Below are 25,000 nucleotides of genomic sequence, written 5' to 3'. Positions count from 1 at the left end.
TAATTTGACATATATCTTCAAGTAACTGTTAGAGTAAATATCTAACAAATTATAGGTTTAATTTAACATTTATCTTTAAGCAACTATTAAAGTAAATATTTAACAAATTATAGGTTTAATTTAACATTTATCTTTAAGCAACTATTTAAGTAAATATTTAACAAATTATAGGTTTAATTTAACATTTATCTTTAAGCAACTATTAAAGTAAATATTTAACAAATAATAGGGTTAATTTAACATTTTTCTCTAAGTAACTGTTAGAGTAAATATTTAACAAATTATAGGGCTAATTTAATATTTATCTTTAAGCAACTATTAAAGTAAATATTTAACAAATTACAGTGTTGATTTAACGTTTATTCTATGCAACTGTTAGAGTAAATATTTAACAAATTATAGGTTTAATTTAACATTTTTCTTTAAGTAACTGTAAGAGTAAATATTTAACAAATTATAGTGTTAATTTAACGTTTATTTTATGCAACTGTTAGAGTAAACATTTAACAAATTATAGAGCCAATTTAACATTTAACTTTAAGCAACTACTAGAGTAAAGATTTAACAAATTATAGGACCAATTTAACATTTATCTCTAAGCAACTATTAGAAGAACGAGCAGTTGAGAATGCTTCCAAGTAATTTACTCCCAGTTTGGAGTGAACGGAACTTGCAATATCTTTAATTGAAAGACTTTAAATGAAGTTTTCCAAGTCTAGAGTTCCGCCCACGTTTCCAATAAGCTAAATGGAATTGGTAGATTTAATCATTCCTGGTTGGCTGGGGGAGTGGGGGTGAGGGGCACTTGGAAGGTGCCTTCATTGGATTTGATCCCATGTCTGCGGAATTCGATCTTATCTTATTCTCCATTTTAAATTTGGAAGATGAATTAGACACTTTTCTGTGAAGAAAAATATTATTTGGGGATTAATGTTTCTCTTGCTTGAGGGTAGACTCTGGAACACTATTCTATCTTATTCCCCTTTCTCTTGATTTTTCTGTTCAATAAAATTTCGGAAGATGAATCAGACACTTTTCTATTATGAAAAATATTATTTGGGGATTAAAGTTTCTCTTGCTTGAGGGTACACTCGGGCACGCTATTCTATCTTATTCTCCTCCTCTTGTTTTTTTTTTTTTGTTCAATTAAAATTTGGAAGATGAATTAGAAACTTTTATATGATGAAAAATATTAATAGGGCAATACAATTTCTCTTGCTTGAGGGTACACTCGGGCACACTATCTTTTTCAAGATTTTATAGTTTATATATGAAAGATCTATTTTAATATTGTTACTGTTTTTAAATATTTTACTTTAATTGTTCATTACTTCTCTTGTAGTTTATTTATTTCTTTGTTTTCTTTTCTTTCGTGGCTATTTTCCCTATTGGAGTCCTTGGGCTTATAGCTTCCTGCTTTTTCAACTAGGGTTGTTGCTTAGCTAGTAGTAGTAGTAGTAGTAGTAGTAGTAGTAGTAGTAGTAGTAGTAGTAGTAATAATAATCATAATAATAATAATCTCTCTCTCTCTCTCTCTCTCTCTCTCTCTCTCTCTCTCTCTCTCTCTCTCTCTCTCTGTATTCATGCCATTTCCAATTACTGAGTAGGGTATTGAATGTTTATAGAAATCAAATAGATATAAAGAAATAAATAAGTAATGAAGATTTTTTTACCATTAACAAAGGGAGAAAGTTTGAATCAACAACTACAAAGGAAATGTATTAATGAAGTTTGTGATCATAAAAAAATCCACGTAAGAGATAACTGAATCGATATTTTGATAACTAATAAATTAAAATGATATATTTTGAATAATGGCAGACGAAAAAGATCTTCACATACAGATAAAGATTAAATGGTTTCTCTTAATATACGATTACTAAAAGCTAAATTAGATACAATTTGATACCAATATGGCGAAGGTGAAAACTATATGAGCAAAGACATGAGTAACTAAATACAAGAGTGATATATTTTGAATAATGGTAGACGAAGCAAATCTTCCCAGGCAGAAAAATATCAAATAAATGATTACTAAAAGATAAATTAGATGCAATTTAATACCAATATAGTGAAAAAGAAAACTATATGAACGAAGACAAAATTTCCTGAATACAAGAGTGATATCTTTTCATTGATAGACGAAATAAATCTTCTTATACAGGAAAAATATCAAAGGTTTAGGGTCACTGACGCCTCAAGGTAGAATGAAACGCAGAAAAGAGAATATTATTTAATCATTATATCGTATCCACGAAGACGGAGAGTATTTTGGAACGTTTATTTCAGAGTATTTTTATCAACTCAAAATTTCTGATATTATGAAAAATTATCTGCCAGCAATTTCATTCTTCTGGAAGAGTTTTAAACGTTATAGATGGTGTCTGAGCAAAGATCTGCCTGTAATTTTAGTTTTCTGGAAGCGTTTTAAACGTTATAGATACTGTCTGAGTAAAGATCTGCCAGTAATTTTAGTCTTCTGGAAGTGTTTTAAACGTTATAGATGGTGTCTGAGCAAAGATCTGGCAGTAATTTTAGTCTTCTGGAAGCATTTTAAACGTTAGAGATGTCTGAGCAAAGATCTGGCAGTAATTTTAGTCTTCTGGAAGCATTTCAAACGTTATAGATGTCTGAGCAAAAATCTGGCAGTAATTTTAGTCTTCTGGAAGTGTTTTAAACGTTATAGATGTCTGAGCAAAAATCTGGCAGTAATTTTAGTCTTCTGGAAGCATTTTAAACGTTATAGATGTCTGAGCAAAAATCTGGCAGTAATTTTAGTCTTCTGGAAGTGTTTTAAACGTTATAGATGGTGTCTGAGCAAAGATCTGGCAGTAATTTTAGTCTTCTGGAAGCATTTCAAACGTTATAGATGTCTGAGCAAAAATCTGGCAGTAATTTTAGTCTTCTGGAAGTGTTTTAAACGTTATAGATGGTGTCTGAGCAAAGATCTGGCAGTAATTTTAGTCTTCTGGAAGCATTTCAAACGTTATAGATGTCTGAGCAAAAATCTGGCAGTAATTTTAGTCTTCTGGAAGCATTTTAAACGTTATAGATGTCTGAGCAAAAATCTGGCAGTAATTTTAGTCTTCTGGAAGTGTTTTAAACGTTATAGATGGTGTCTGAGCAAAGATCTGGCAGTAATTTTAATCTTCTGGAAGCATTTCAAACGTTATAGATGTCTGAGCAAAAATCTGGCAGTAATTTTAGTCTTCTGGAAGCATTTTAAACGTTGGAGATGTCTGAGCAAAGATCTGGCAGTAATTTTAGTCTTCTGGAAGCATTTCAAACGTTATAGATGTCTGAGCAAAAATCTGGCAGTAATTTTAGTCTTCTGGAAGCATTTTAAACGTTATAGATGTCTGAGCAAAAATCTGGCAGTAATTTTAGTCTTCTGGAAGCATTTTAAACGTTAGAGATGTCTGAGCAAAGATCTGGCAGTAATTTTAGTCTTCTGGAAGCATTTCAAACGTTATAGATGTCTGAGCAAAAATCTGGCAGTAATTTCAGTCTTCTGGAAGCGTTTTAAACGTTATAGATGGTGTCTGAGCAAAAATCTGGCAGTTTTTTTAGCCTTCTGGAAGCGTTTTAAACGTTATAGATGCTGTCTGAGCAAAGATCTGGCAGTAATTTTAGTCTTCTGGAAGCGTTTTAAACGTTATAGATGGTGTCTGAGCAAAGATCTGGCAGTAATTTTAGTCTTCTGGAAGCGTTTCAAACGTTATAGATGTCTGAGCAAAAATCTGGCAGTAATTTTAGTCTTCTGGAAGCGTTTTAAACGTTATAGATGGTGTCTGAGCAAAAATCTGGCAGTTTTTTAGCCTTCTGGAAGCGTTTTAAACGTTATAGATGCTGTCTGAGCAAAGATCTGGCAGTAATTTTAGTCTTCTGGAAGCGTTTTAAACGTTATAGATGGTGTCTGAGCAAAGATCTGGCAGTAATTTTAGTCTTCTGGAAGCGTTTCAAACGTTATAGATGTCTGAGCAAAAATCTGGCAGTAATTTTAGTCTTCTGGAAGCGTTTTAAACGTTATAGATGGTGTCTGAGCAAAAATCTGGCAGTTTTTTTAGCCTTCTGGAAGCGTTTTAAACGTTATAGATGCTGTCTGAGCAAAGATCTGGCAGTAATTTTAGTCTTCTGGAAGCGTTTTAAACGTTATAGAAGCTGTCTGAGCAAAGATCTGGCAGTAATTTTAGTCTTCTGGAAGCGTTTTAAACGTTATAGATGCTGTCTGAGCAAAGATCTGGTAGTAATTTCAGTAACTAAGGTAGTTGCAATTTAATATCAATACAATAAATTATATTTTCTGAGCTTTATAGGTAAGTGAGCCCTATACTATGCACTTAAAAATGATAATTCAAACTAGATATGAGACAAGAGTTATTTTTCAATGCAAAAAGGAAAGAAAAATAATGAGGATTATAACTGCAGATTTAAATTGTGAGACAATAGAAAAGCTTAATATTCTCTTTCACTTGTTTTGTTAAAGTTTTTATAGTTCATATAGGAAATATTTATTCTAATGCTGTTACTTTTCTTAAAATATTTGATTTTTCCTTGTTTTCTTTCATCACTGGGCTATTTTCCCTGTTGGAGCCCCTGGGCATATAGCATCCTGCTTTTCCAATAAGGGTTGTAATTTAGAAATTAATAATGATGATGATGATAATAATAATAATAATAATAATAATAATAATTAATAATAATAATAATAATAATAATAATAATGATGATGATTATGTAAAAGCAATCGGTGCTGTTTTGGTATGCGATCTCAAAGTTGTACTTTTGCTTTGGTATACGATTTTACCTGATAGTAGCGATCTCATTTCACTTCATAGCGAAGCAAGAACCATTAGATGTTCTAAGAAATATATATATATATATATATATATATATATATATATATATATATATATATATATATATATATATATACCAGAAATAATGATCTAAGAAATAATAATCAATCATTGATGTTAGCGTGCGCAGCTCGACATTACCGCTTGCCAGTACATACGGAGCTTGATGTTTCTATTATTTTGTGAGCGAAGCGAGCGCACGGCGAAGCAAGAGCCATTAGATTTTCTATTATTCTTTTTGTGTCTTTGTTTTTTTACCTATTGAAAATATTGAGATCGCATAAAAAAGCAAAAGAATAATTTCTGAGATCACGCCATGAATAAGATCGTATACCAAAACAGCACCAAACAATCTGAAAGTTTGAAAAAAAAAAAAAAAAGAATGACATTGAATTAGGTATATGATTATGTAAAACGCTTATCTAAATTAAATGCTAATCTTGAAAACTTCTAACAAAGTTTCTTATTGTCCCATACCAAGAAAAACACTGGTATTTATCTTGTGAGTGCCTGCGCGTGCGGAAGGGTTTGTGTGCGTGTGTGAGAGAAATAATAAACTTTTTTTTCATATCTGGAAGATAAATCCAAAAAGGAAAATGAGATTTATAATCCTAAGCCATCTTGAGGAGAATTTAATCTTTCCCTCACCTGAGAATCTTTGTTGGTTCTTCATCCCACCTGCTCTCTCTCTCTTTATCTCTGTCTCTCTCTCTCTCTCTCTCTCTCTCTCTCTCTCTCTCTCTCTCTCTCTCTCTCTCTCTCCCCCCTTTACTCTTTCAATTATTCTTGGTTAGATTATTATACTGTTAAGCTTTCAATATATCTATCATCATCGTCTCCTGCCACGCTTATTGACGTAAATGGCCTCGGTGAGATTTTGACAGTCGTCTCTATCTCGAGCTTTTAAATTAATACTTCTCCATTCATCATATCCTACTCCACGCTTCATAGTCCTCAGCCATGTATTCCTGTGTCTTCTAACTCCTCTAGTGCCTTGTGGAGAGAGAGAGAGAGAGAGAGAGAGAGAGAGAGAGAGAGAGAGAGAGAGAGAGAGAGAGAGAGAGAGAGACGTAAATCTGAAAATCTTTGGACGATTTAGGAAAGCCAAGTCTTCCGTCTTTTCGCTTCGTCCCCATTGAATTATATTTGAACATTAGTTCGAGGTTCTGCTTTTCTTATTTCATCTATTTCTCTCTACATTTCGCCTTTGTTTCACTCTGGGTTTTTATTATTATTATTATTATTATTATTATTATTATTATTATTATTATTATTATTACTAGCTAAGCTACAACCTTAATTGTAAAAGCAGGAAGCAATAAGCCCAATGGCTCCAACAGGGAGAAATAGCCCAGTAAGGAAATAAGCAAACTGAACAAATAAAACAAAATATTTTAAGAACAGTAACGACATTAGAACAGATCTTTCATATATAAACTAAAAGACTTCAAAGGAGTCAAGAGTGTACCCGAGTGTACACTCAAGCAAGAGAACTCAAACACGAGACAATGGAAGACCATAGTACAGAGCCTATGGCCCTACCCAAGAATAGAGAACAATGGTTAGATATTGGATTGTGTGTATGCTCAAACATGGATGTTTTCTCGAATCCTGACATCAAACGTCATTGACGCTGATTTCATTTATTATAAAATATAATGAAAATAAATTCAATTTAAAACCATAAGAGCAAAGATATCCCTATAAAAGTTAAATAGCTTCCAGAAGACCTGCTTCTGAAATCAATATATGAAGAGAGCTAGCATAGTACAACACATCCTTCCCAAGAATCTTATCAAGGATGAACCTGCCGTCCTCACCTCGAGCCTGGAACAGATATCTATTCTTTAAGGAGCTAAAAGTGGGACATTCCGTCAACAAATGCCTCAGGGGTACCAAACAGTCGTCGCAATATGGCTGGTGTTGGGGCCAATCATATACTTTGATCGAGTATATAAAAAAGTATCTCGATTATCATTATTGTTATCATTACCTTCAAAGCTACAACCCTAGCTAGAAAAGCACGATGCTATTAGCCTAAGGGATCCTACAGGGAAAATAGTCCAGTGAGGAAGGGAAATAAGGAAACCGATAGAATAGCGTTCTGAGTGTACCCTCAAGGAAGAGAACTCTAAAATCCACCACATTAACAATTACTTTAATTTGTATCGAAGCTTTTCATGAATAATTAATATTATCAATACTATCTAAACTGCAACCCCAGTTGGAAAAGCAAGATGCTATAAGCCCAAGGGCTCCAACAGGGAAAATAGCCCAGTGAGGAAAGGAAATAAGGAAACCGATAGAATAGGGTTTCTGAGTGAATCCTTAAGGAATAGAACTCTAAGATTAATTTAATTTTTATCGAAGTCGTTTCTGAAGATGTCTCTTCCCATGATTAAAAAATGGTGGAAGAAATAAATGATTTCGGAATCCTTTTCATTTATGAATATTACTGATTTTTTGATAAATCCAATTAAATCTGAATAGCATTATGCTTGCTTAACTGAGCAAGTTATTTCATTATTTGATGAATGGGAATTTTATACCTCAGAGGACTTGTTTTAATTACATCAGGAAAACGCTTCTATGATATTTGTATAAAGCCTAATTCAGGATCTATTCGGCATTAAAAGATAATCTATTTCTTTTTAAATTAATTATTATTTCTACTTTGGTGTCATAATTTTATAACTACTGTATATCCTCGAAGGAACTTAAGTTTAAAGGGCGCTCATGAATAGCAGAGGCAAAGGACAGTGACAATGAATTAGCAAGACAATGTTATAGAGACTGACCATATATACATATGATCAACACACAATTCCCCTTTCCATCCAAGCTAGGACCCGGGAGGGCGAGGCAATGGGTGCTGATGACTCAGCAGGTTGACCTACTGTATAGGCTTCCCAAAACACAACATCCATAACATGTTGAGGTTGCAAACACTACAAGAAATTATCGAGCTTGAGCGGGATTCGAACTCCAGGCAGGGATGTTATGTATTTCACATCTTCTCAATTGGCATAATAATGTTTTAGTGTGAAGCTTCATACCTCATGAGAAATGGGAACGTTTGTAGGAAACCTTATTCTCAGGAAAAACAGAAATACTAATATTGCCAAATACATATTTATTGCAAACGTTTCCACATTTCAAATGTCATCATCGGACTGATTTCTCTATTCAATTTGCATGTACTTTTTAAAAAGAATTCTTTATTTATTTTATGTAATTTTTAATTTGAAATTGTATTGTTTCTTTAGTCGTTACTTTAGGTAGCACTGATGATGACATTTGAAATGTCGAAACGTTTGCAATAAACGTATGTGGCGACATTAGTATTTCTGTTCATACCACATGATTTTAGCTAGATCTTTGCAATACTTTCCCTTAAGAAAATTTTTATTGTATGAAAGAAAATTAAAGAAGGAAGAATTCACGACTCTGAACATTTCCCAAGATTCATGTGGTATATATAGGTCAGTTCTCCTTGTGAATCTCAGTACAAAATCGACCTTACCGACCATAACACTTATTGGATCGATCCGAGTCACCCTCTCCTTATCCTGACCCTTCTTACCTGGACACAGCTGATCAAACAGCCACGTCACAAACAACAGGGTTAGCGCAAGGTGCTTATTACCGGAGATGGGATTTCGACCGAGTTGAAAGTTAAACTCCAATAATTTCCAGTCCTCCCACGCTTTGTTGGTATAGATGACGTCTCTCTCTCTCTCTCTCTCTCTCTCTCTCTCTCTCTCTCTCTCTCTCTCTCTCTCAAAGAAAATTCTTAAATTAACAAATGTAGATTACATAAACCTCTTCTCGCTTAGCAAAAATCAGTCCGGAGGTAACGGATACAAACTGGAATTGAAAAGATACAATACCACTGAATGTGCTAATTTCTTTACATACAAAATAGCACATACATGGAACAGACCCAGCTGATGTAGTGAACAGTAACACGGTAAACGAGTTCAAGAATAAGTAAGATAAGATCATAAAAACTCTCTAAACGTTTAAAGTAATTCGCTTTGTCCAAGAGCAAATGAGTTTAAGAATAAGTTAGACAAGATCATAAAAAGATCTAAACGTTTAAACTAATTCGTTTTACCCACGAGTAAATGGAATATCTGCGGATGGACTAAAAAGTCTTTGAGACATTCAAACTCCCTGTAACAATCTCTCTCTCTCTCTCTCTCTCTCTCTCTCTCTCTCTCTCTCTCTCTCTCTCTCTCTCTCTCTCTCTCTCTCTCTCTACCATTATTAACCCTTTTATCGAACAGTGACCAATAAATTCATATTTTTCTCATTCTATTTAATCTATTTTTATTTCTTTAAAATATAATTTATGCAACGTTAGACAAAGTAGAAATTCGACTATAGGCAATCGATGGTTTTAAGAATATTTCCTTCTGAATATTTTATTGATAATCGGCTACGTAAAGATATAATGACTAAGAAGATTATTGATAAAGTAGAATTCTTGTAATGACGATCCATATCCCATGACAATTAATAAAGTTTGAACATCGTATATTACCTGATAACTCATCAAAATGTCATCTTGAATTCTCCTCACCAAACTAAAGAAAAAAATCTCTTTTCATAATCTACCCAGGTGTTCCACTAAAGGAATTGTAACTAAAATATCTTTCTTCTTATTGTAACCAGATGTTCCATTAACTAAATTCAAACTAAAAAATCTCCTTTCTTATCCTAACCAGATGTTCCACAAACGAAATTCAAAGTAAAAAATCTCTTTTATTATTCTAACCAGATGTTCCGCTGGGAAAATTCAAACTCAAAAAATCTCTTTTCTTATTCTAACCAGATGTTCCACAAAGGAAATTAAAACTGAAAAAAATTTTTTTTCTTATTCTAACCAGATGTTCCACAAAGGAAACTGAAGTGAAACAAATCTCTTTTCTTATTCTAACCAGATGTTCCACTAACGAAATTTAGACCAGATGTTCCACTAACGAAATTCAAACTAAAAGATTATCTGTTCTTATCCTAACCAGATGTTCCACTAACGAAGTTACAGCCGGGACGTTCCCTCAACTTGAGCAACATCGAAGAAGGTGACGATGTTTACTTCGAGTGTTCCATCCGGGCCAATCCTTGGGTGTACAAGATCGTTTGGCTGCACGAGGTACGTACACTTGGACTCATTAATTCCTGGCACACCTCGCTCTTGGCTAGTTCTTGTGCTCAGCGACATGGATGCCATATTTATGAAATATGCTATTGAAAAACTGTTTAAGATATTGAAAATTAACAATTATATACATAAAGCCATGCTTTTTTAAAAATATATATGAGTAATTCTCTTCAGTTTTGTTATTTGAGACCAACTTATATCATAAAATTTTCTTTAGAATGGAAGTTTGGCAATAGTCGGTGCTTGTGTGCCACATTTACACAATACGATATAGAAAATTTTTTTAAGATATTGATAATGAACAACTATATAAAAAAACCATGTTTTTTTAAATATCTCGGAATAATTCTCTTCAGTTTTGTTACATAAAAACGAATTAGATTTCATAAAATTTTCTTTAGGGTGAAAGTTTAGCAACACTCTCAACATGTATGCCACATTCAACCAAGACGATATTGAAAAATTGTTTAAGATATTGATAATCAACAACTATATATATAAAGGCACGTTTTGTAAATATTTTGGAACAATTCTCTTCAGCTTGGTTAAATAAAACGACTTATATTTAATAATAATAATAATAATAATAATAATAATAATAATAATAATAAAATAATAATAATGATAATGATAATAATAATAATAATAATAATAATAATAATAATAATGATAATAATGATAATAATAATAATAAAATAATAATAATAATAATAATAATAATAATAATAAATATAGACACATTCCCTTTCCCCATTACAAGAGATGTAGCATCTGACACCCCCATTAAAACCTCCCACCTTGGTTCCTTCCCCAAAACTCCCCAGGGTCACGAGCTGCAGCATAACGTGTCTGGGGGCGTCATCATTAGCAACCAGAGTTTGGTCCTGCAGCGGGTGGTCCGCACGGCCTCTGGGAACTACTACTGCGTCGCTTCCAATATAGAGGGAGATGGCACCTCCAACGCCATCATGCTTAAAGTCAAGTGTGAGTTTTGGAATATTTTTTTTTTTTTTTTTAGATGATGAAATATTTTTTTCTATTTTTTTTTTTAGATATTGAGAGATTAATTTTTTTTGGATAATGAGAGATTTTTTTTTTTTAGATGAGAGATTTTTGTTTTGCTTTTAAATATTGAGATTTTCTTTTGTTTTTAGATAATGATAGATTTCTTTTTTCATTAGATAAAGATAGGTTTCTCTTTTTTTCAGATAATGAGAGATTTTTTTGGTAATGAGAGATTTTTTTGATAATGAGAGATTCATTATTTTTAGTTAGTGAGAGATTTCTATTTTTTTTTCTTTTCAGATATTGAGAGATTTTTTTTTTAATTTTTTAGATAATGAGAGATTTTTTGGAGTCCCTCACTGGGCTATTTTCCCTGTTGGAGCCATTGGGCTTATAGCATTTTGCTTTACCAGCTAGGGTTGTACCTTAGTTAGTAGCAATAATAATAATAATAGTAATAATAATAATAATAATAATAATAATATTTCAAGTAATTCGAACCTGTATATTTACTTCACGTAATTTGAACCTGTATGTTTATTTCAAGTAGTTTGAACCTGTATGTTTATTTCAATTAATTTGAACCTGTATGTTTATTTCTAGTAGTTTGAATCTGTATGTTTATTTCAATTAATTTGAACCTGTATGCTTACTTCAATTAATTTGAACCTGTATGTTTATTTCAATTAATTTGAACCTGTATGTTTATTTCAAATAGTTTGAATCTGTATGTTCATTTCAAGTAGTTTGAACCTGTATGTTTACTTCAATTAATTTGAACCTGTATGTTTATTTCAGTAGTTTGAATCTGTATGTTTATTTCAATTAATTTGAACCTGTATGCTTACTTCAATTAATTTGAACCTGTATGTTTATTCTAATTAATTTGAACCTGTATGTTTATTTCAAGTAGTTGAACCTGTATGTTTATTTCAAGAAATTTGAACCTGTATGTTTATTTCAAGTAATTTGAACCTGTATGTTTATTTCAAGAAATTTGAACCTGTATGTTTATTTCAAGTAATTTGAACCTGTATGTTTATTTCAAGTAATTTGAACCTGTATGTTTATTTCAAGTAGTTGAACCTGTATGTTTATTTCAAGTAGTTTGAACTTGTATGTTTATTTCAATTGATTTGAACCTGTATGTTTATTTCGATTAATTTGAACCTGTATGTTTATTTCAAGTAGCTCGAACCCGTATGTTTACTTCAATTGATTTGAACCTTTATGTTTACTTCAATTAATTTGAACCTGAATGTTTATTTCAAGAAATTTGAACCTGTATGTTTAGTTCAAGTAATTTGAATCTGTACGTTTATTTCAAGAAATTTGAACCTGTATGTTTATTTCGATTAATTTGAAACTGGATGTTTATTTCGATTAATTTGAACTTGTATGTTTATTTCAAGAAATTTGAACCTCCAAACTCTACAAAATTTAACACAGCATCAACTTAACCTCTTCTTCTAATAAAAGATATCTTAACTCAAACTTTCAAACACAACAAAATTCAAGACAGCACAAACTCAAACTCTTCATTAAACACAAAGAAACTTGAATCAAACCTTCAAACGTATCAAAATTCAAGACACCACCAACTCAACCTCTTCATTAAACGTAAAATAACTTAAATTAAACCTTCAAACTGAACAAGATTCAAGACAACACCAACTCAACCTCTTCACTAAATACAAAATAAATTAATTCAAACCTTCAAACTTAGCAAAATTCAAGACAACACCAACTCAACCTCTTCATTAGATATAAAATAACTTAATTCAAACTTTCAAACTACAAAAATTCAAGACAACACTAACTAAACCTCTTCTTTAAATACAAAATAACTTAATTCAAACCTTCAAACTCTAGAAAATTCAAGACCGCACCAACTCAAATTCTTCTTCCAATAAAAATATCTAAATTCAAACTTTAAAACTCTACAAAATTCAAGAAAGCCCCAAATCAACCTCTTATTCTAATACAAAAATAACTTTGAATTGCATCCATCCGAACAACAATTATACTTATCGTTCTCCCAACTAATTCAAGGAAATGGCAGCCTCCAATTCCAGGAATGTCTCATCTCTTATCAAATAATCACAAGCGATTCCCGATTCCCAATCTCACTTTTCAGCCTTGTATCTAATGCCCTTTACGGGTCTATCTGCTGAGTCATCAGCAGCTATTGCCTGCCCCTCCCTGGTCCTAGCTTGGGTGGAGAAGGAACTTGTGCGCTGATCGTATGTTTATATGGTCAGTCTCTATGGCATTGCCCTGCTTGATGGGGCAATGTCGCTGTCCCTTGCCTCTTCCATTCATGAGCGGCCTTTAAACCTCTAAAACCAAACTACCTTATTTGAGACTATCAATACCAGCCGGACTCGGTTGAGTCCCTCGTCAGGCTGGGAGGAGCGTAGAGAGGAAAGATCCCCTTTTTTTCATTTGTTTGATGTCGGCTACCCCCCAAAATTTGGGGAAGTGCCTTGGTATATAGATTAGATCTCATTTGAGAAATGTGCAAAATACCATTCTGATATATTATAGAAATTGTGAACATGAAGATAGCCCCCTTTGTTGTGTCATGGCCAGAAAAAAAACCTTTGTCTTTGATCTAACCACTTCCAAAGGGTTTAAATCTTCCCGAAGAAAGAGAAGGAAATAGAAAGCCTCTTTAGTCTGGCACCGTTGCAGAAAATTACCTCCTTCAAGGGGCATTAGACACAAGGCTGAAAAGCGGGAATGGGATTCGGGAATCGCTTGTGATTATTTGATAAGGGAAGAGAAATTCTAGGAATTGGAATCCGCCATTCCTTGAATTAAATTTCAGCGATTGAGTTAGGAGAGGGATAAGTATAATTGTTGTTCGGATGGATACAATTCAAAGTTATTTTTGTATTGGGTGCTGTCTTGAATACTGTTCTGTTTGAGAGAGAGAGAGAGAGAGAGAGAGAGAGAGAGAGAGAGAGAGAGAGAGAGAGAGAGAGAGAGAGAGAGAGAGAGAGAGAGAGAGTGGGGTTAAATGATTCTACATTCAAATCCAACTTCTCCAACCTAAAGTGATTCAAGTTTTGTCTCCCATTCAAACTTATTCATAATTTGACCTCCCTATATTGTTAATAGGCCAGTAATTGTCAATATATATATATATATATACTGTATATATATATATATATATATATATATATATATATATATATATATATATATATGTATATACATATATATATATATATATATATATATATATATATATATATATATAAGTATGTATATACATATATATATGTATATATATATATATATATATATATATATATATATATATATATATATATATATGTATATATATACAGAGAGAGAGAGAGAGAGAGAGAGAGAGAGAGAGAGAGAGAGAGAGAGAGAGAGAGAGAGAGAGAGAGAGATAATTTTCTTTTATCTAAATCCCTTTAGTATTGGCAATCCAGCGTTAAAACATACTTTTACCAACCGATAACACTTAACATTGAAACGACGATAAAACAGAAGCCAGTTCGTTATAATACTAATGTTTAAACCTCGTAATACAGTAAATTACATATAATATTATTAAACAATTAACGTTAATATGACAACGCACCCGACACAGGAGTCCATTAAACTTTTTTAGCACCATATTTAACCTCAAACACGACTGCTCATTTACCATAATGTGAAAACCTACCACTGCTGCTCATTTGCCATAATATGAAAAACCTGTTACATAAAACAAAGCAGTTTACTATTTTATTCATGCTATTAATATTTATACCCAATAACTCCCAAAAAATATTCTCTCCATATCGACACCTTTTCCTGAAACCATAGTGTCAAAATCATCTGTCTATTAAATTTACATGAAATTTTCACCGAGAGTTTTTTATGTTGAACAGGCTGACATCTCTTTTTATAGCTTATTTATGAAAAATCTATTTTGATGTTGTTATTGTTCTTTAAATATGTTGTTTCAATTGTTCATTACTTCTTTAGTAGTTTATTTATTTCCTTGCTTCCTTTCCTCACTGGGCTATTTTTTTCCCGTTGGAGCCCTTAGTCTTATAGCATCCTGCTTTTCCAACTAGGATTTTAGCTTAATTAGTAATAATATTATTAATATAATAATAATAATAATAATAATAATAATAATAATGATAATAATAATAATAACAAAACATAATAATAATAACAAAACATAATAATAATAACAATAATAATATATTAACAACAACAATAATAATAATAATAATAATAATAATAATAATAATAATAATAATAATAATAATAATAAAATTGATAATTATAATAATGATAAAAATACTACTACTAATAATATTAATAACAATGATAATAATAATAAGAATAATAATAATAATAATAATAATAATAATAATAATAAATTCAACTTGATTTCCCTCTGCTCCCATTTCCCTCCTACAACAGACACACCTGTGTGCCGACCAGGACAGCTGATGTACCACGGAGCAGCCAGGTATGAACAGGTGAACATTCCCTGCCATTTGGAGGCTCATCCGAAGCCCACGTCGTTCCTCTGGACGTTCAATAACAGCGGGGAGAGCGTCGACATTCCTCAGGTGAACATTGTTAAATTTTCCCCTACTTGACACTCTATGTGTGAATGTCAGTGTGTCGCTTTACCAGATAGATGTCGATGTAAAGATTCACTGCGTTTGGTAGATATGGGGTAGATGAATTAGCTAGGGATCATTCCACTCTACATACAATTTCCCTTGATTTACCAGTTGTAAATGTAAAAATTTCCTGGGATTGGTAGATATGGGATAGATAGCTAGGGATCATTCCACTCTACATACAATTTTCCTTGATTTACCAGATGTAAATGTAAAAATTCCCTGGGATTGGTAGATATGGGATAGATAGCTAGGGATCATTCCACTCTACATACAATTTCCTTTGATTTACCAGTTGTAAATGTAAAAATTTTCTGGGATTGGTAGATATGGGATAGATAGCTAGGGATCATTCCACTCTACATACAATTTTCCTTGATTTACCAGATGTAAATGTAAAAATTTCCTGGGATTGGTAGATATGGGATAGATAGCTAGGGATCATTCCACTCTACATACAATTTCCTTTGATTTACCAGTTGTAAATGTAAAAATTTCCTGGGATTGGTAGATATGGGATAGATAGCTAGGGATCATTCCACTCTACATACAATTTCTCTTGATTTACCAGATGTAAATGTAAAAAATCCCTGGGATTGGTAGATATGGGATAGATAGCTAGGGATCATTCCACTCTACACACAATTTCCCTTGATGTACCAGATGTAAATGTAAAAATTCCCTTCAATCATTCAATTCTACACGCAATTTCCCTTGATGTACCAGATGTACAAGTAAAAATCTATTTTAATCACTCCACTCTACACACAATTTCCTTCGAAATAACTTATGTAGATGTAAAAATTTACTTTAATCACTCCACTCTACACACAATTTCCCTCAAAGTACCAAATGAAATGTAAAAATTCACTTCAATCACTCCACTCTATACACAATTTTCTTCGACGTAACTTAAATAAATATAAAAATTTACTTCAATCACTCCACACTACACACAATTTACTACGACGTAACTTGTGTAAATATAAAAATTCACTTCAATCACTCCACACTACACACAATTTACTACGACGTAACTTGTGTAAATATAAAAATTCACTTCAATCACTCCACACTACACACAATTTACTACGACGTAACTTGTGTAAATATAAAAAATCACTTCAATCACTCCACACTACACACAATTTACTACGACGTAACTTATGTAAATATAAAAATTCACTTCAATCACTCCACACTACACACAATTTACTACGACGTAACTTGTGTAAATATAAAAATTCACTTCAATCACTCCACACTACACACAATTTACTACGACGTAACTTGTGTAAATATAAAAAATCACTTCAATCACTCCACACTACACACAATTTACTACGACGTAACTTATGTAAATATAAAAATTCACTTCAATCACTCCACACTACACACAATTTACTACGACGTAACTTGTGTAAATATAAAAAATCACTTCAATCACTCCACACTACACACAATTTACTACGACGTAACTTATGTAAATATAAAAATTCACATCAATCACTCCACGGTACACACAATTTACTACGACGTAACTTATGTAAATATAAAAATTCACTTCAATCACTCCACACTACACACAATTTACTACAACGTAACTTATGTAAATATAAAAATTCACTTCAATCACTCCACGGTACACACAATTTACTACGACGTAACTTGTGTAAATATAAAAATTCACTTCAATCACTCCACACTACACACAATTTACTACGACGTAACTTATGTAAATATAAAAAATCACTTCAATCACTCCACACTACACACAATTTACTACGACGTAACTTGTGTAAATATAAAAATTCACTTCAATCACTCCACGGTACACACAATTTACTACGACGTAACTTATGTAAATATAAAAAATCACTTCAATCACTCCACACTACACACAATTTACTACGACGTAACTTATGTAAATATAAAAATTCACTTCAATCACTCCACGGTACACACAATTTACTACGACGTAACTTATGTAAATATAAAAATTCACTTCAATCACTCCACACTACACACAATTTACTACGACGTAACTTATGTAAATATAAAAATTCACTTCAATCACTCCACACTACACACAATTTACTACGACGTAACTTGTGTAAATATAAAAATTCACTTCAATCACTCCACACTACACACAATTTACTACGACGTAACTTGTGTAAATATAAAAAATCACTTCAATCACTCCACACTACACACAATTTACTACGACGTAACTTATGTAAATATAAAAATTCACTTCAATCACTCCACACTACACACAATTTACTACGACGTAACTTGTGTAAATATAAAAAATCACTTCAATCACTCTACACTACACACAATTTACTACGACGTAACTTATGTAAATATAAAAATTCACTTCAATCACTCCACGGTACACACAATTTACTACGACGTACCTAGACTTTTATCAAAGAGTCACTTCTCTCACCATTCCGCCGCTATTTACCAACACATCACTGCTATCGGCTTTCCACCTGTAAATGTCAAACTGCCGTAAGAGCTGAACGACTCTTTGTGTCCCATTGCAAAAGCTTTTTCTTTAAATCTCATACATTCATTCATTCATCCATCCATACATTGAGTCGCTTTTTCTCGTCATATCAATGGTGAAAAATAACAACTGCCTTGGGACGAGGTCACGTATGTAGAAATGGTTTTACATTTTTCTGTCTGTTCACAAGCCACCTGATCTTTATCCAACTTTTTTTTTTTTTTTTTTTTTTTTTTTTTTTTTTTTTTTTTTTTTTTTTTTTTACAAAATGTCGTTTCATATCAAGACAGACCCTCCCACTACAGGATGCTTAACACTTGATGGATTATATAATATATATACTGTAAACAGAGATAGACACACCCATATATATATATATATATATATATATATATATATATATACTGTATATATATATATATATATATATATATATATATATATATATATATATGTATATATATACATATATATAAGTATATATATACAGACGTGTATATATATGCAAATATATGTGTTTATCTATTTATCTATCTACTAACTGCATATATTTGCGTCTGTGTACATAAGATTATATGTATAAACTATATAGATAGAGAAATAGATTTTAGATAGATAGATAAATATATGTTAGGAATCCTTTTCTATAACTAAAGCAATACTAAACAATCACTGCTTAACAGAGACCCCTTTCTTTGTTCCAGTTAAGCAATGGAATAGTTATTATATCTTCATGAAGAGAGAGAGAGAGAGAGAGAGAGAGAGAGAGAGAGAGAGAGAGAGAGAGAGAGAGAGAGAGTCTAATCCGTATTTGTAATTCTTCGTGTACCTTTTCTTCCCAGAGTCACATCCAATCCTTTGGGACCTACTCGACAGTGAGCTACACTCCCAACACGGAACTGGACTATGGAACCCTTCTGTGTTGGGGCACCAACGTTGTGGGCAGACAGAAACATCCCTGCGTCTTCCACGTCTTTCCTGCAGGTGAGATTGTCTGCCAGAGTCCCGCACAAACTCGTTAGTTCCTTTGGTCAATTCAACCGTACCATCCCTTTAAGCTAAGGATGTGGGGGGGGGGGGGAGCCTATAGCTCTATCTTGTGAGTTATCAGCAGCTATTGCCTTGGTCTTACCTTGGGTGGAGAGTGGGCTTGGGTGCTGATCATATATGGTCAGTCTCTAGGGCATTGTCCTGCTTGATAGGGCAATATTACTGTCCTTGATCTGCCATTCATGAGTGCCCTTTAAACCTTTAAACATTTAAATCCCGATTCCTGTTCGGTCCGAGAGAAATTGATTTTGTCTTCTTATAGGTGCGAACCGGATGACCTCCAATTAAAGGTTTAAAGGTTTAAAGACCGCTCATGAATGGCAGGAGCAAGATATAGTGACATTGCCCTATCGAGCAGGACAATGCCATAGAGAGTGACCATATGCGTAATGATCAGCGACCAAGCCCCCCTCTCAAACCAAGGAGGGTCAGGCAATGTCGGTTGATGACTCAACAGACAGACCTATAGGCTCCCCCAAAACCCTCATCCTTAGCTCACAAAGATGGTGAGGTTGCAGCAAACGAAGGAAGTAACAAGTCTGAGAGGGACTTGAACCCCAGTCTGGCGTTCAACAGTCAGGGACGTTACCATAACCCTCGTTAGGGAGTAATCTTGTGTCTCGTAAGGATCGAGCATAAAAGAGGAAGACTCAAGGTGAAAAATAAATAGATAAATAAATAAATAGAAAGATGGGATAGCATTTGTCACATCGACCGACCTGAATTAGAAATGTGGCTGAGAATGCAGAAGTTTAAATGACGGTATCTGTCGTAATAAATTTGATTGAATAAGTCAGTAAGACCTGGATTTTCTTTTAGATATATAATGAAACCTGCAATGTAAGTCATTTTTACAATAAAGGAGATATTGATTTAGATAGTTTTGGCATTCGTTGCATGAAATGTCTATTGGCGAAGTTATTTCAGAGGAGAGAATGTTTTTATAACCGAAGAGGATCGTTATGATTTTGCGTAGAAAATGTTTTCAAATACAAAAACAACTTAGTGTTTTTGAGGACTTTACAGCTTTGTGTCTGTCCTCTGTAATATTTATAGTTATGTCATTCCAATATATTTGAGAATGATTTCTACCCTAACTAGATAGATACGCTTTTGCGTAGAAAATGTTTTCAAATACAAAAATGATTAAAAAATCCCAATGAATTTAATACTTCAGAAGACCTTACAGCTTAGCATGTGTCCTCTGTAATATCTATAGTTATATCATTCCAGTCTATATGAGAATGTTTTATACTAAATTGATACTATTATGCGTAGAAAATCTTTTCATATACAAAAAAGATTAAAAACTCCCAATTAATTTAATACTTCAGAAGCCCGTAGGCTACACCTCTGTAATATTCCTATAAAGTTATTTCAATATTTTGAAAAAATGAAAAAAAGGCCGAACAGGGGCGTAGGTAGGAAACAATCTATGAGAATCTCCTCGCAAAGCATAAAGAAAATATCCCTCTCTGGCTCTTATAAAAAGAAAATGGTTTTTCGGATCGCCCAGAGGAGTATCAATATGCAAATGGCTCAAACATAACCTCACCTGTGCCAAACATAGCCTGCGGAAAAGGGGCCTTAAATGTTAGTATCTCTGCAGCGTTCGTTGTTCTAAGATTTTCTTATATTGAAGGTTTTTAAGATATTCTCATATTGAAGGTTTTTGAAGTATTCTCACAATAAAGGTTTTTAAGATATTCTCATATTGCAGGTTTATAATATATTCTTACATTGAAGGTTTTTAAGATATTCTCATATTGTAGGCTTATAATATATTCTTACATTGAAGGTTTTTAAGATATTCTCATATTGAAGGTTTTTAAGATATTCTCATATTGAAGGTTTTTAAGGTATTCTCACAATGAAGGTTTTTAAGATATTCTCATATTGTAGGTTTATAATATATTCTTACATTGAAGGTTTTTAAGATATTCTCATATTGAAGGTTTTCAAGATATTCTCATATTGTAGGTTTTTAAGGTATTCTCACAATGAAGGTTTTTAAGATATTCTCATATTGTAGGTTTTTAAGGTATTCTCACAATGAAGGTTTTTAAGATATTCTCATATTGTAGGTTTATAATATATTCTTACATTAAAGGTTTTTAAGATATTCTCATATTGAACGTCAGGATGCCAGATAACTGATAATCAATCAATTAATCTCATATTGAAGGTTTTTAAGATATTATATTGAAGGATCTTAAGATATTCTTATATTGGAGGTTTATAAGATATCCTTAGATTGAAGGTTTTCAAGATATTGGAAGGTTTTATCACATTCAAATAGTTTAAAGGTTTTTAAAGGTCACTCATGAATGGCAGAGGAAAGGGACAGTGACATTGCCCTATAAAGCAGGCCAATGCCCTATATAAACATATAATCAGCTCCAATCCCCTCTCCACCCATGCTAGGACCAAGGAGGGCCAGGCAATGGCTGCTGATAACTCAGCAGATAGAGCTATGGGCTCCCCCAAACTCTCCCCCCCCACCCCCCTCTTTTGCTCACAAGGATGGTGAGGTTGCAGCTGCCAAAAGAACTAACAAGTTTGAGCGGGACTCAAACCCCAATATAGTGATCATCAGGCAAGGATGTTATCAATAGACCATCACAATGAATTCACTGTTGCGTCTCGAGTTATGAATTATGAATTACAGATTATGTGCAATGACAAATGAGTACTGTATATGATTTATTACTTATGGCTTATTCACATTAGTATCATCAAATCTTAATTAAAAGATTGAAGCCAATAAGAAAAAGATATATGAAGAAAAGAAGTATTTAAATCATATTTAAAAAATGCGAGTTGGCTGTATAGTACTAACAGAGAAGCGAGGTGACTGCAAGTGAAGTTTACTCAACAAGATAACGAACTTATATACGCATAGCTGAGAGCAAGAATGACACAAAATTCAAACAATATAAAACATGCGATATAAAGCTAAAACGGGTTTTCATGATCAGTGCGGCAGAGCGAGAGATGAAAGAAAACGATAATGTTACATTGTAACACGTCCACCAAGGCCTCCGGCGACACATTTAAAAGTTTAAAGGTCATTCATTAATGTCAGAGGCAAGGGACAGTGACATTGCCCTATCAAACAGAGACTGACCATATGTACATATGATCAGCGCTCATGCCTCTTCTCCACCCAAGCTAGGGCCAAGGATGGCCAGGCAATGGCTGCTGATGATTCAGCAGATAGACCTATAGGCTCCCCCAAACGCCCCATCCTTATCTCACAAGGATGGTGAGGTTGCAGCTAACAAAGAAACTAACGAGTTTGAGCACGACTCGAACCCCAGTCTGGCGTTTACCAGCCAGGGACGTTACCACATCGGCCTCTACAACTCTTAAACATTTCTTCCTAACCTAGTTGCAAAGCAATTCGATTTTCTTGTCAAGTGCCAATACCTTTAGGGCCATCACAACCCCAACCCCCATCACCAAGATCCTTCCCCCCGCCGCCCACCCACGCCCACCCCCGCCCAAACTCGCCCACCCCCGGCCACCTCCATTTTCCCTCACTGAGCCAAGTAATTGTACCCTAATGCCACTCTGATGGCAATCACTGTACGCCTTCTTCAGCCAGACTTGAAAACTGGATAGATAGATAGATAGTTAGATAGATAGATAGATAGATAGATTTATGAATTGATAGATAGATACACATAGAGGGAAGGAGTCGTGAGAGGTGATCTAGTTGGGTGAGGATTGGAAATTTCTTATCGATAAGTGAAATGGGAAAAGATTTATAGGTCTTATCAACGTGATATTCTATAAGACAACGAATTTTGAGGACATTATCTACTCTGCCGGAGAAGAAAACACATTATCGTTATTATTAGCTAAGCTACAACCGTAGTTAGAAAAGCAGGATGCTACGGTATCTTACTTTTCCAACTAGAGTTATAGCCTACCTAGTAAAAATAGTAATAATAATAATATAAGCCCAAGGGCCCCAACAGGGAAAATAGCCCAGCGAGGAAAGCAAACAAGGAAATGGATAGAATAGTGTGTCTTAGTGTACCCTCAGGGAAGAGAAATATAAACCAAAACAGTGGAAGACCATGGTACAGAGGCTGTGGCACTACCCAAGACTAGAGAACAATGGTTGGATTTTGGAGTGTCCTTCTTCTAGAAGAGCTGTTTACCATAGCTAAAGATCTCTTTTACCTTTACCATGTGGAAAGTAGCCTCTGAAAAATTACAGAGCAACAGTTAACCCATTGAGTAAAGAATAATTTTTCAGTTATCTTAAGTGTTGGCAAGTGTATGAGGAAAGAGCAGTATGCGCAAAGAATAAGCCAGGCTATATATGACATTCACAGCCTTCTGTACTTTGCAATAGGTCACTTTACGTCTTCAATGAGTTGTATATTTCAATGAACAGAATTGTATGGGGACCTAACTTTCCTTAGAACTAAGCAAGAATAAGAACGCAGAGTAATTTTGTGTAAAATTAATTAGATTTCAATTTTGAAGTTCCACCAGATTAATAAGATCATTCCACAACTTGGTTGGGCAGAGATTCGAACCCCTGCCTCTCAGCCGAAACATACCTGGCAGGACTCTACCAACTGAGCTGCCGAGCTAGAAGTTATTATCGTAAATGAATTCCAGTGGATATACATTCCCAAGGTAGAATTTGGTATCAAATGCCATTGTGGTTTAATATTTACATGTATCACAACTTGGTATACATGGTATATACCTATTTATGGGCTGGATGCTGAATGAATCGAAAAGGTTCTATCGTCTGAAAAAAGGTTATTTCGTCTGAAGACTGAAGATTGAAGTCAGGCTCCGAGGCTGGATACCCGAAAACCCTGTGATTGAAGCGCACATTTCTTTTCACATTGCCACAGTTGACAAAACTGATTGCATTGTCAAGTTCCAGCGTCAGGTTCCTTTAGATCTCATGGTCTCTCTCCCTCCTCGCGAGATGAGAGATTCTGTGTTGGACCCCCTGAAGGGGGTGGTTTCAATTCACTTCATTCATTGGTTTATTCATTATTCAAGAGAGAGAGAGAGAGAGAGAGAGAGAGAGGAGAGAGAGAGAGAGAGAGAGGAGAGAGAGAGATTTCTCTTAGGGTTTTAGAGTGTGAAGGGTGGTGATTTTGTCAAAAGAGAGAGAGAGAGAGAGAGAGAGAGAGAGAGGAGAGAGAGAGAGAGGAGAGAAGATTTTTCTTAGGGTTTTATAGTGCGGAATGTGAGGAATTTTTTAAAGAGAGGAGAGAGAGAGAGAGAGAGGAGAGAGAGAGAGAGAGAGAGAGAGAGAGAGAGAGAGAGAGAGAGAGATTTCTCCTAGGGTTTTATAGCGTGGAGGGGGACAATATTTTCAAGAGAGGAGAGAGAGAGAGAGAGAGAGAGAGAGAGAGAGAGAGAGAGATTTCTTCCCTAGGTTTTTATAGCGTGGGAGGGGGACAATATTTTCAAGAGAGAGAGAGAGAGAGAGAGAGAGAGGAGAGAGAGAGGAGAGAGAGAGAGAGAGAGAGAGATTTTTCTTAGGATTTTATAGTGTGGGGGTGACACAATTTTTTAAGGAGAGAGAGAGAGAGAGAGAGAGAGAAGAGAGAGTAGAGAGAGAGAGGAGAGAGAGAGAGAGAGAGAGAGAAGAGAGAGAGGGGGGGATTTCTCTTAGGGTTTTATAGCGTGGACGGGGACTACATTTTCAAAAGAGAGAGAGGGAGAGAGAGAGAGAGAGCGATGAGAGAGA

General features: G+C 33.8%; 1 pseudogene; it reads left to right on the top strand.

The window, feature by feature from the left end:
* The window catches only part of LOC137616643 (nephrin-like), a 144,271-nt pseudogene that overhangs the window by 102,367 nt on the left and 16,904 nt on the right, over positions 1-25,000 (top strand).

This window comes from Palaemon carinicauda, chromosome 22, assembly GCF_036898095.1.
Source record: "Palaemon carinicauda isolate YSFRI2023 chromosome 22, ASM3689809v2, whole genome shotgun sequence".
Classification (NCBI taxonomy): domain Eukaryota; kingdom Metazoa; phylum Arthropoda; class Malacostraca; order Decapoda; family Palaemonidae; genus Palaemon; species Palaemon carinicauda.
This window is presented reverse-complemented; position numbering and strand designations above follow the sequence as displayed.